The following is an 11,857-nucleotide window of genomic DNA, read 5'->3' as shown; positions in this document are numbered from 1 at the left end:
GCGCAGCCAGCCGAGCCCCGACAGACGAGGCCGTCTCCTCCATGCCCTGCAGAGCCGATCATGCAGGCTGTGGAAGCGGGAATATCGAGCTCTCTCTATTCCCTGGAGGACAGACAACGTTTGAACTGCCAGGCTCGCAACGGTGACACTGATGTCATTGGCCGTGTCTTCTAGGGCTGAAAGAGAGAGGAACAGCGCCATGGTCAGTTCCCGCATCTGAGGGGACCCGAGGGGACTCTGTGCCAGGGCCATCCCAGCCGGCTCTGGCCATGGCCAGCAGGGAGCAGGGACCAGCTGGATCAGCCCGAAGCTGCTGGCCACGAATCCCCCAGGTGCCCTGAAAGCTCTGTGTGCTCTGTCCACGCCGCCCCTGGTCTGCACAGGGAGCAGAGCCCTCCACAGCCGGGGCAGGGCTCGCAGCTCCCCCGCAAGCCCTCGCTGGCAGCCCGCTGCCCTCACTCACCCTCACAGATGAGCTGGAGCTCTTCCTTCCTCCCCCTCAGGTACCGCCCGGCCGTCCCTGGGAACACAGAGCCTGTCAGGCCCAGCGGCACAGCTCCCTGCCAGCGGCACCGCCAGCCCTGTGCCCACACGCCCTCCTGGCCCGGCTCGTGGCTCACCCATGAACCTGACGGCCGCCTCTCGCAGGGGCTCCTGTGGGCTCTGCAGGTAGGGCAGGGCCCGACGCAGGTGCTCGGCCACGCTGCTGCTGTCCTCTGCCAGCTGGAGAGAGCGACAGGAGGGAAGGGTTGGCCCCGCAGCCCCCCGGGCCGGGGCTCCATGGGCACCCGGCTGGGGCCGCAGGAGCCTGGAGCAGAGCCCGCGCGGCCTCGGGCTGCAGCAGCGGGCAGGGGCACAGCTGCCAGCCCGCACACCGAGCACCGCGCTCAGGGGCTGCTCCAGGCTGGGGCTGCGGCTTCCCGGCCCTCCTTACCAGGATCTCAATGAACCTCCACAGTTTCTCCTTCTTTACAGGTTTTTCAAGATCTCTCCTGTTCAGGAATTTGGCCACACAAAGCAGGGTTTCCCAAGAAGCCTGGAGAGCAGTAGAGACACGGAAATGGCCCCACAGCCCAGGATCAGCATCCCTGTGCCAGGGCCAGGAGGAGGATGCAGCCTGCCAGGCGCCAGGGCAGGAGGCAGCCAAGCCCCCTCCCAGGGCGACAGCAGCAGCCCGTGAGTCCTCACCTCTGCCACACTCTGATTCTCATCATGGCAGTGGAAGAAGAGTGGGAGCAGGCTGTGACACACTTGTGTCATCAGGAGCGTTTTTTCTTCTTCCACTACAGTAGACAGCAAGGCTCGAAATACAAACAAGGAGATCCACTGCACATGCCTGTCATCCTGTGTAACAGGAAGGAAACAAGACCTTGGCATCAGCTGATTCTGGCCCACCTTGGCGCAGGCCTGCATCTCCACAGGGCACCAAGTGTCTGGGCAGCAGCCAGTGGCCGTGGCTGAGGGCACAGAGCCTTACGTGTTCAAAGAGTGGCAGGAGCACCTTAGCCAGCTGCAGGGCGATGGGGCTGGGTATTGGGGTGTCATTATCCAAGAACAAATCACTAAGTAGAACAATGCTCATCCTGACCACATCACTATCATTTTCCTGCAGGAGCTCCCCGAGGCTTTCGGTCAGGCTCCGCATTCTTTTGGCCTGTGCGGAACAAAACTGTGTGAAAGGCCACCCTGCTGCCACAGGGCCTAGAGGCCAAAGGCCTGTCCCGCAGCCCTCGGGCAGCTGAAGTGGGAGGCAGGAGAGCTGGGAGCGGCTGACCCAGTGCCTGAAGACCAGCAACTGCGTTCCCCAGCACCACGCTGCCTGCACGGCTTCAGCTGCTGCCCCCTCCTTACCAGCGAGGGATTATCCCTGAGCAAGAGGAGGGCTCTCAGAACCTGGCGGCGCATCTCCGTGTGCTCACTCAGCAAGTGTCTCGACAAGAGATCCATGATGCTGTCACTGCATGCGCCCAAGTCCAGGCAATGCAGGACCTGAAAGGCACAGGGCAGTGACAGGGGACCCGGCCGGCAGGAGCCCAGAACCGCACAGGGCGGGGACCAGGCAGCAGCGCAGGGCGTGGGCACCATCCCAGGCAGCTGTGGCTACGAGAGGGCAGAGAGCTGGGAGGCAGCGCCGGCCTTCAGACTCACCTCCACAAGGAATGCCAGGGCAGGGAAGTGCCAGTATGGCATCTCTTTGCGGAGCAACTGAAGGAGATAGTCTAAGATGCTTTTACACTCATCGATGGATTCTTTGCCCATCTCCCTGGAAGGCGGAAAATGGCACTAAGATGTGGCAGCAGCTCTCTGGCCTCAGAGAGAAACAAACAACTTTCCCAGGCATCGCCTGAGAAAGTCTGAGAAGATCAGAGGAAAGAATGAAGAAACATTCTTATCTTAACATGCTGCACCTGGTATTGTGAACATCTGAATATATTACGGAGATTTGTCTACCAAAGGGTGCTTTCTTAAGTAACTAATGGTGATAGTGTTTAGACTAGAAAACACATTAAATCAACCTATATCATAACTATCTATAAGAACACTGGGTTTCTTAATAATAATTATTATTGATCGGACCTCTGAAATACATGGAGTCAGTGATAATGATTATCTGGCCGGGGGACCGCCCCTACGAAACTAAGACCCTGAGCCGGGGGGGGAAGCCCCTCCCAGGACAGACTGATGCAGTTCTTGTCTTTACCCCCCACCCTGCAGGGGGACCTGGGCCCTTTGAGATGTGGCTGCTACTGGGCACCCTCCTCTCCCAGCCTTTCCCAGTCTGCTTGGCTGTCCCTCGTCCCTCTGGCCCATGGCCATGGGGACTGAGTGGGATATCCCAGCCACAGAGCACAAATGCCGGAAGCAATGGGGAGAAGGGGGTCTCACCTGGCCAGCAGACCCACGGCATAAATGTGGGTGTCAGCACAGAGCAGCGTGTCCCAGCCACGCTTGCGCTCCATTGACAACACCACATCTTCATAGTCCATTTGGCACAGCAGGGACTTCAGGGTCCTCACTGCAAACCTGAGTGCAGAGCAAAGCCCGGGTCACACTGGGAGCACTGGCTCCTGCCCTGGCCATGTGGCAGGGACAGAAGGATTGGGATAGAGCACCTGTTGGGGCTGCTGGCAAGGCCGTGTTCTTCCTGGCATCCCTTCCAGAAGGTATCCACCTCCTCTGGCATCTCTTTGGTGCTGAAGAACACTTGGAAGAGCAGATGCACAAATAACTGCGGGAAATGCTCATCCACTATATCTGGGACACAGCGCTCCTGGAGGATCTTCCATATCACCACAGTTGCCTGCAAAGGACAAAGCCCCCCGAGGCAGCGTTCAGTGCCAAGGTGTCCGTGGGACAGGGCCCGAGCGTGGCAGGGAGAGGCCCAGAGAGACACAGGGGGAGCAGCGGGCCTGGTGGCCCTGCAGCTGTCCCTAGGCCAGCTTTCAGGCCAGTGCCTGAGGCAGGGAGATGCAGTGGGGAAAGGAGGATGGAGAGCTGCTGGACAGGTGGCCTTGGGGCCAGCAAAGTCCACTGGCAGAAACTCACAGCCAGGGCAAAGACAGTCATTCTGTTCCCATTGCAGGTGCTCGTGCTGTGCTCTGGCCAGCTCCCCAGCACATCCAGGAGTATCTGCTGTGCCAGCTCTGCAGTCCAGGGTGTGCACATGATGGTCTTCCACATGGCCATGGCAGCTCTGCGGGGTTAGAGCTCTGTCTCAGGGCATCTCAGACACAGCACCGTGGTCTGGGCATCTCTAGAGGCCCGGGTTGACTGCTGGCTCTGCCTTTGCCCACTGCCCCTCTCCAGCAGCGGCCAGGCAGCCCAGCCCTATGGGGACAGGCCCCTGTGGGACAACGAGGGAGCATGGCAGCAGGCTTGGGGCTGACATGCCAGGGCCTGGAAAGGGAGCATCCAGAGGGCCCTGGGACTCTCTGTTGGTCAGAAACCTGGCCCAGGCTGTACAGGGCGATGGGTTGGGGTGAGCCCTGAGCCCTCTGGGCAGATGGGCCCCATACCTGTCACAGGATGGGGCCACACGCAGGAGTGTCATTACTGCCTCATTTGGCTGCGCTTCTGTGAGATACAGCAGGGCGTTGTCCAGCCTGTGCTCAGCAGAATCATTGGCCATGAGCCACTGGTGGATGTATCTCACCATGCCGGGCACCTGGAGAAGGCACAGGGAGACTTGGAAAGCTGCCAGAGGGATCAGCGTTCCCAGGGTCCCCAGAGAAGTGCTTCCCTTCCCGCCGCACTGCGATGGCCTCAAAGGCTCACAGGGGCCAGCACTAGTGGCTTGGGAAGCCATGTGACTCATGGGGCAATTGAAGCCTGGCCACATCTGCTTACTTGCTCTGCTCTGGGAACACCACTCTGCACAAGCAAATCCAGCAGGGCGGCACTGGTCTCATGTCCGAGGAGCTCTGAGTATGCTCTGAGCCCAGGGCTCATGACACTGGTCTCTTCCTGCCGAATTCTCTTGATGAATTTGCAAATGAGCTGTAGGAGAAGAGCAAGAAGCCATGGCATGCTGCAGGTGTGCTGCTGGGCTGAGCAGTGCCAGCAGGCCCAGCCCAGGTGGGGATGGCTGCAGGTACCTGCGCTGTTCTGCGGAAGCGGCCACGGGTGCGTTCCTGCTCTCGTGTGCGCTGCACGGCTGCACCTGGCAAAGAGCGAGCGCAGCCCGAGCTGAGGGGCTGCGGGAGAGGCCGGAGAACACAGCCCAGCCCTGCGCTGCCCAGGCAGCGACAGCCCCGTGACGGCCCAGGGCACGGAGCACGGCTGTGGGGTGTCTGCCCGGCCCCTATTCCATCCTGACCATGGGCATGGCCCCAGGGGATGGGATGGCATGGCATGGCATGGCATGGCATGGCATGGCATGGCATGGCATGGCATGGCATGGGGCCAAGCTGGCTGCAGGCACCAGCCCTGTGGCCCAGCTCTGCCACTCACCCTTCTGCCGTGGCTGGAACTGCTCCACCTCTTCAGGCTGCTGTGCTGGGGCAGCTCCAGGGCCTTCTTTCTCCTCCTTCCCCCAGGCCAGCTTGGGCACGCTCCCAGGTCTGTGCTCTACGACACTGCCTGGATTCATGGCTGCTTGCAGAAGGTGAAAAGGAAAAGGTCCAAGTCAGCAAGTGCTGCAGTCGTGCCTTGAGGGCACCTGCAAGTGTGAAGACTTGGCAAGGCTACAGGACGACAAGTCCTGCACTCTGCTCTTGGGGCTCCAGCCACAAGGACAGGAGACTCCTGTCAAGGACAGTGAAAAGCAAATGCCACAGTCTGCCCTCGAGGGCAGCTGCAGAAGATTTGCCTTGGGAAGGCCAGGGGTCACCAAGTGCTCTGCTCTGGCCACGAGCTCACCTGCAGGAGTAATACCTTGGGAAAGCTCTGGGTCAGCAAGGAACGAGTGGCTGTGCGAGGGCTCCTCACAGCACCGCTCTCTTGCGTCCTCTCTCGTCGTGTGCACCGAGCACTGTGGAGTGTAACTGTAACTTGTAACTGCCAACACCTCTGCCAGAGCGTGTCACCAAGGGCCCTTGGAATCCCTGTCCCGTTCCATTCCACGGTGACCATGCTGCACCCTGTCACCAAGGGCCCTTGGATCCCCTGTCCCGTTCCATTCCACGGTGACCATGCTGCACCGTGTCACAAAGGGCCCTTGCACGCACTGCCACCTGCCCTGGGGCCACCCCCAGCCCCCCAGAGTGGCCCAGGTTGGAAGGAATGCCTTGCCCCAGGTGTGTCAGACAGCCCAACAGGATCTTTAGGAAGGGCTCAGCCCATCAGCAAACGCTGCCCTGCTCTGCGGGCTCAGAGCAGCAGGAGCCCCCGCAGCTGCCGACGCAGCCGCGGCGGGAAGGGCACGGGGCCTCCACAGAAGCTGGCACGGCCTCCTCGGGACACGTCCCACATGGTGGCCATCCTAAGCACGGCCGTGGGACACAGACCAGGAACATGTGGACCAGGGCAGGAATGCTGCTCTGAGCCCTGGGGCCCGGGCAGCGCTGACAGCAGCAGGTGAGGCACAGTCCCCGCCCAAGCAGAGTTCCCCCGAGCCCTGGCAGCACAGGTGCCCGTCTCCTGCCCCAGAAACCTGTGCCCCAAAAGGGCTTCTCTGCCAGAGGGCAGCCAAAGCTGGTGTGCACTGGGGGCTGTGCTCTGTCCTACAGGGGCTATTGGTAGCAGCACCTGGAGCAACTGGTGGCAACATTTGGTGCGTGTCAGATGTTGTTGCTCCTTCCCAGAATGATTTTTTCATGGAGGGGATTAGCAGTAGCACAGAAACACCAACAGCTACTGAACTTCACAGGACAAAGGGACTCCACCGAAACACTGCCATGTTTCCTTGTGCTTTTGCGTCTTTCTTGCACTCTGAAAGAAAAAGAATTGGCCCAAGCCCTGCTATTCAAATCTCCAGCTGCTGTGTGTCTTCCTGTGGCAGCTCTCTGCAAACAAAACTGGCTGCCTGCTCAGCTGGGCAATGGACGGCCACAAACAGGGAGGGCCCTGGTGAACATCTCTTTGGTCTCGTGGGGCAGCGAGGGCACAGGAGACAAAGACTGCTCCTCCCGAGTTCATGGGGCAACAGAGAGATTTTATTTCCCAAGCCCCCCCTTACACAGGGCATTTGAAAGACCAGGCCTGGAAGCTCTCATTGGTTTGAGCTCCACGCCCCTTCAGGTTCTGGCCTGTGAGGTGCCTACAGTTTTGGGAGATATTTGATTGGTCAAGACCCCTGTCAATCATGGGAACACCTCACCCTCCTTTTCTTTATAAAATTCTGTTTATTGTTCTCTGTCACCCATCTGCAAGGGCCCTTTGCCAACATGGTGACAGAGGACAGCGTGCATCTAATTTGCACTGGAGCTGCAGCATTCCCCTCCAGGAACTGTTAGGGGAGAACTCAGGCCACAGGCATAATGCTTCTTGGTTACAAATTGAACTTATCTCTAAAAGCAGAAAGCTATTTAATCCTGAGCCCATTAAACACTTAGAGAAAAACCCAATTTTAAAAAACAACCTTTAAGCACTTGATCCCTTGGGGAAAAACCAAACTTCCAGAAAACAATCTGTAAACAGAAAAACTGTTTGCAAACTTGAGAAATAATTTGTAAACAAATCAAATCCATCTATGAACTGTCCATGAGGCAGGTGATCATTTGTAATGCTGTCTGTGGTTTCCAGTGTCCATATTTTAGGCAGCTATATTGTACTGTTGTAGGATTTATTGTAAAACATGAGAACAGACTCAGAGGGGAGGAGGGTGTACCCTCAATCCAACCCCTTTCCCCTTTTTTCTTTGTATAAAAATAATAATAGGAACAGAACATGGACTTTGAATACTATTAACTTATGCAACGTTTCATCCACATTTACTGAAAAGGTTCAGGGCAAAGAACTTGATTGGGAGATGTTTTGATCAGGGCAAGGAACTTGGTTGGGAGACATTTTCTGTATTTATATTTTATCTAGTGCAAACCATACACTTTTTTCCCTTTGTTAGAAGTTAGAAATTTTGTTATTGACTTTAATAGCTGACTTTTCACTTTTAAAATGATGACAAGTGGCAGAATGTCAGTGAAAATCTCTGCAACTGCAATTTGCTTATGATAAATCGATGTTATGTGTACCTCAGTGGATATTCTTTGAATCATACCAGTTTATCTTAAAGCAATGCAAGAATAATTACTCGAATATTAAGAAAAGACATGTTAATGCACATACTAGGACTTCTTTAGGACAATGATTTACTAAAATATGAATATCAATCTAATATCGATATCCAACTGAGATGGACAAAAACTCTCTATGGGTTTAAAGTTAGAAAGTGTATGTTTATTGAGACAGCCGGGCAGTACCTGGGATAATTCCCTAATGCACACTGCAAAAATCACAGGTATTACAAAGCTTTTCTATTTACAGAAGTCTTGAATACACAAAATATGAATGCATATTCATATCCCTGTCACTTCCTCTGATCCGCTTCACATGCTAATTGGCAAAAAGGCAATTAAGCATGTGTAGTTCTGTTCCCTGAAATGAGTCTGGGGTCCATTTTGGGGAGGGGTTTCCAAAATGAGGAAGTAAAATAAGTCTTCCTCGTTCTGACCTTTCTGCCTTTCCCATGCACACGTGACAAATGAATCCTTGCCGTTTTCCTGTGCTTAATGGATTCCTAAAGTATGGGAAGTCTGCAACTGTTTTTGTGTCCCTGAAATCTGTTTATCACATTCTGTTTCACATGATAAGCACAGCTACCCAAGCATAAAGCTGGCAAGCAATGAGTTAATAGATCCTGGATATCTTATCTAAGATCCAACTACTGTTAACTATGAACAAAGCCCATTTATCTACTTTCGATAAGTCAGCAACATCTAATTTAACTATCATCTTAACTTTCCTAAAATTCTTAATTCTTCAAAATTAATGTCTCACCGGGATTGGGGACAGGGAGTGGGAATGGGGACAGGGAATGGGAATGGGGACAGGGAATGGGGAATGGGAATGGAGACAGGGACTGGGAGTGGTGACAGAGACAGGGAATGGGGACAGGGACCAGGAATGGGGACAGGAAATAGGACTGGGACAGGGACAGGGACAGGGAATACGGTACAAGGATCAAGAATGGGGTCCGGATTGGGATGGGAGCAGGACGGGAACGGGACAGGGGGGACACGGGAACAGGCAGGGGCCAGGGGAGTATGGAAGGGGAGTAAGGAATGGGGCAGCTGCTGCAGGGGATGAGGTGTTGGGATGGGGCACATGGGGACAGTTCCAGGGCAGGGGATCCTTGACCAGCTGCCCAGAACCTCCACCAGGGTCTCCCAGGGCAACTGGAGCCGCTCAGCCTGGGGTGCCCAAAGCCCTGAGCAACTCCCAGGTCCCTCCCAGGAACCCCCAAGTCCTTCAAACCCAGCATCCCCCATATCCCCTGCAAGACCCCCCCCTCCATGTCCCTATCCTTGTCTTAGCTCAACATCTTTATTTTTGCCTGCTTTTAAGAGTTTTGAAAGGGCAAAGAGAAATGAAAAGAAAATCCAGGCCACGGGGAGCCAGGAGGATGTGGATCCCCCCAGCTGGGTGTCTTCCCAACATGGATCAGCAGCACCATGGGTCACCAGGGCTCTGCCCACCGGGGCTCACTGGGGATCATCCAGCACGGATCCTCCCATGGGGGATGGAGCTGGAGCAGCGCACGGAGCTCTTCCTACACTGGGGCACTCGCAGGGCTGCCCTTCGTGGTGCCTCTGCTGGTTTGGGGTCAAGGTTGAGCTGTGTGATGAGCTCTTCCCACAACTGGGACACTCGTAGGGCCTGGGACATCACCAGGAGAGGGGCTGGGATGTGCCCTCGTGCTTGGGACATCACCAGGAGCAGGGCTGGGATGTGCCCTGGTGCCTGAGACATCACCAGGAGCGGGGCTGGGATGTGTCCTGGTGCCTGGGACATCATCAGGAGCAGGGCTGGGATGTGCTCTGGTGCCTGGGACATCACCAGGAGCGGGGCTGGGATGTGCTCTGGTGCCTGGGACATCACCAGGAGCAGGGCTGGGATGTGCCCTGGTACCTGGGACATCACCAGGAGCGGGGCTGGCTCTGATGCTCTCCAGTGTCTGGGACATGACAAGGGGCGGTGCTGGCTGGGGTTTGTTTGGTGCCTGTGCAATCCCAAGGGCAGTGTCACAGCGGGGCAGATCTCAGTGTCCCCAGCAGGTCACAGTGTCCAGGGCAGCCCGTGCCAGCGGTCACTGCGCACACGGGGCAGGCTGGGCTGGACAGGGGACGGGGCAGAAACGCTGCCCCGGGACTGGGGTCTCCCCCTGCCTCTGGGGCCCAGCCCCTGCTGGGAGCACCTTGGGCAGGGCACGGGGCTGCTGCTGGGCCAGGGGGACAGGCCGTGCCCCCTGTCCCCTGCTGCTGGGCCAGGGGGACAGGCCGTGCCCCCTGTCCCCTGCTGCTGGGCCAGGGTGTTATGGACAAATTCAATTGGGGAGGCTAATTTTAGATAAATCAATTAACAAGAATTTATTAAGCAAACGGTATTAAGCAAAATAACAGGTCTGGGTGGCCAGGGAGCCTCTGCTCTGCCACGGCGCACCTTCCCTATTTGACCTTTTTGTATTTATAGTCCCTTTTTTTTTCCGGCTGACGTATTTTCTCTCTATGCACTCTGTACCCGTGCAATTGGTTGCTAGGGGGTCTTTTTTTCTGCCCTTGGTGGTCGTAGGAATGAATGCTCCTCATCTTCCTTGCAGATTGTCCTTGGCCTAAAAGTTAACTTGTATATAATTACACAGTCTTCTATGCTAGTTGCATTCCCTACTCAGTTCAAATTCTCATCTCCTTTAACGCTCATTTTGATGAACAAAGACCTTTTTATTTATTACAATGTCCCCTTTTCCTCTTTACCAATTTGTTCATTAAAATGCTTAAACTCTTGGTAGTTTAAGAACAGGGTTTCATCTACTTCTAAGTCCCTGGGCAATGTTTCCTACCTATCTCTATTAAGCATTAGATGAGCTGCCTCTAGTCTTCCTTTTACAATGTCTATGATTTTATTAAAAATGTAAGGTTTGAAAGTTAAACTTAGTAACAACAATATTACGGGATCTGCAATCCCCCTTATACAGAATTCTCCTTTAGTGCCATACCCCGGAGTTTTGCAACCCTCAGGGTACCATGAGGTATTTAAACATTTATCTTGATGGGTGACTGCCCAGGCGGTTGCTATGGTTTCACAGCCCCAATCCTCACACAGACATTCCACAGGATAATGACAATATCCCCTCCCAGGATTGGAACTAGGACACCAATAGGTAGCCTGGAGTTCAGGTTTACTCCATCCCCAGATAGAGTTTATCAAGTCTTTGTTAGTAACAAAAAAATGGGAGCTACAGTGGTGGCATTATGCTTAACAACTTTCCCTTGGTCTATTTTGGTCAGAGTCCAATTAAATGGCTGGTGTGCATAGTCCCCTTGACCAGGCCAGGTACAACATATAACTAATATGCACAGAATTTGCCAGCAAGGGTGGAGTCCAAACCGCCCCAGGGTTTGATTATCATTATCTCCCCATTCCCAGTGTTTGTTTTGACATGTTATTGCCGGGCTCACCTTTACCCTTGGGAGATCAGTATCCTTGAGGCAGTTCTTGAAATACTTTGAATTGTCCCAGTCTGAGGGCTCTTTCCTCCACCGCTTCTTATCCCTCTGCCTCGCTCGCCGACTCGGTTGCTCCAAGCCGCGAGGCGCAACATCTTCTCGGAGCAAGGATATTCTTCAGGAGGACCCTTACTCTGTTTTTGTTGCCTCTTTTTGAATGATTCCAAATTTTTATCCTTCACTTGTGATGAGTCACACTGAATCCCAGGTAAAGTTTTCCAGCAATTCCCTTTTATAATTTGGAGTTCATTGGAGTGGAAACAAAAATTTTCAGGCCTAGCTCCCTTAATAAACACCTCCCACCACTCTTGGGATTCTCTTGGCAGGGTCCTGTTCTGTTCTCCAATCCTTAGGACTGACTCTGTCAGTTCTCTTTCTAACTGATAACACCCTTAACAAATACCCCTAGGAGGAGTGCCTCTGTAACTATGGACCCACCACTGTTCCGGCAAATTTTACAAATATAGCATACAAAAGGGTAACAATCACAATCACAATTTGGACAATATACTCTAAAATCATTAGTTATAGGATATCCATAGTCCAATATTGTTAGAGGGAAATGCCGCGGGAGACAAGACTCATGATATCATGATCATCAAGTCTCAGTTTATTGTAACAGATTACACAGTTTATATATGTTCGTTAATTAGCTCATACATATTGCAAAAGCCAAGCTCATGATTAGTTGCTATGTG

This window comes from Lonchura striata, chromosome 5 (genome assembly GCF_050655825.1).
Source record: "Lonchura striata isolate lonStrDom1 chromosome 5, ASM5065582v1, whole genome shotgun sequence".
NCBI classification, from domain to species: domain Eukaryota; kingdom Metazoa; phylum Chordata; class Aves; order Passeriformes; family Estrildidae; genus Lonchura; species Lonchura striata.
This window is presented reverse-complemented; position numbering follows the sequence as displayed.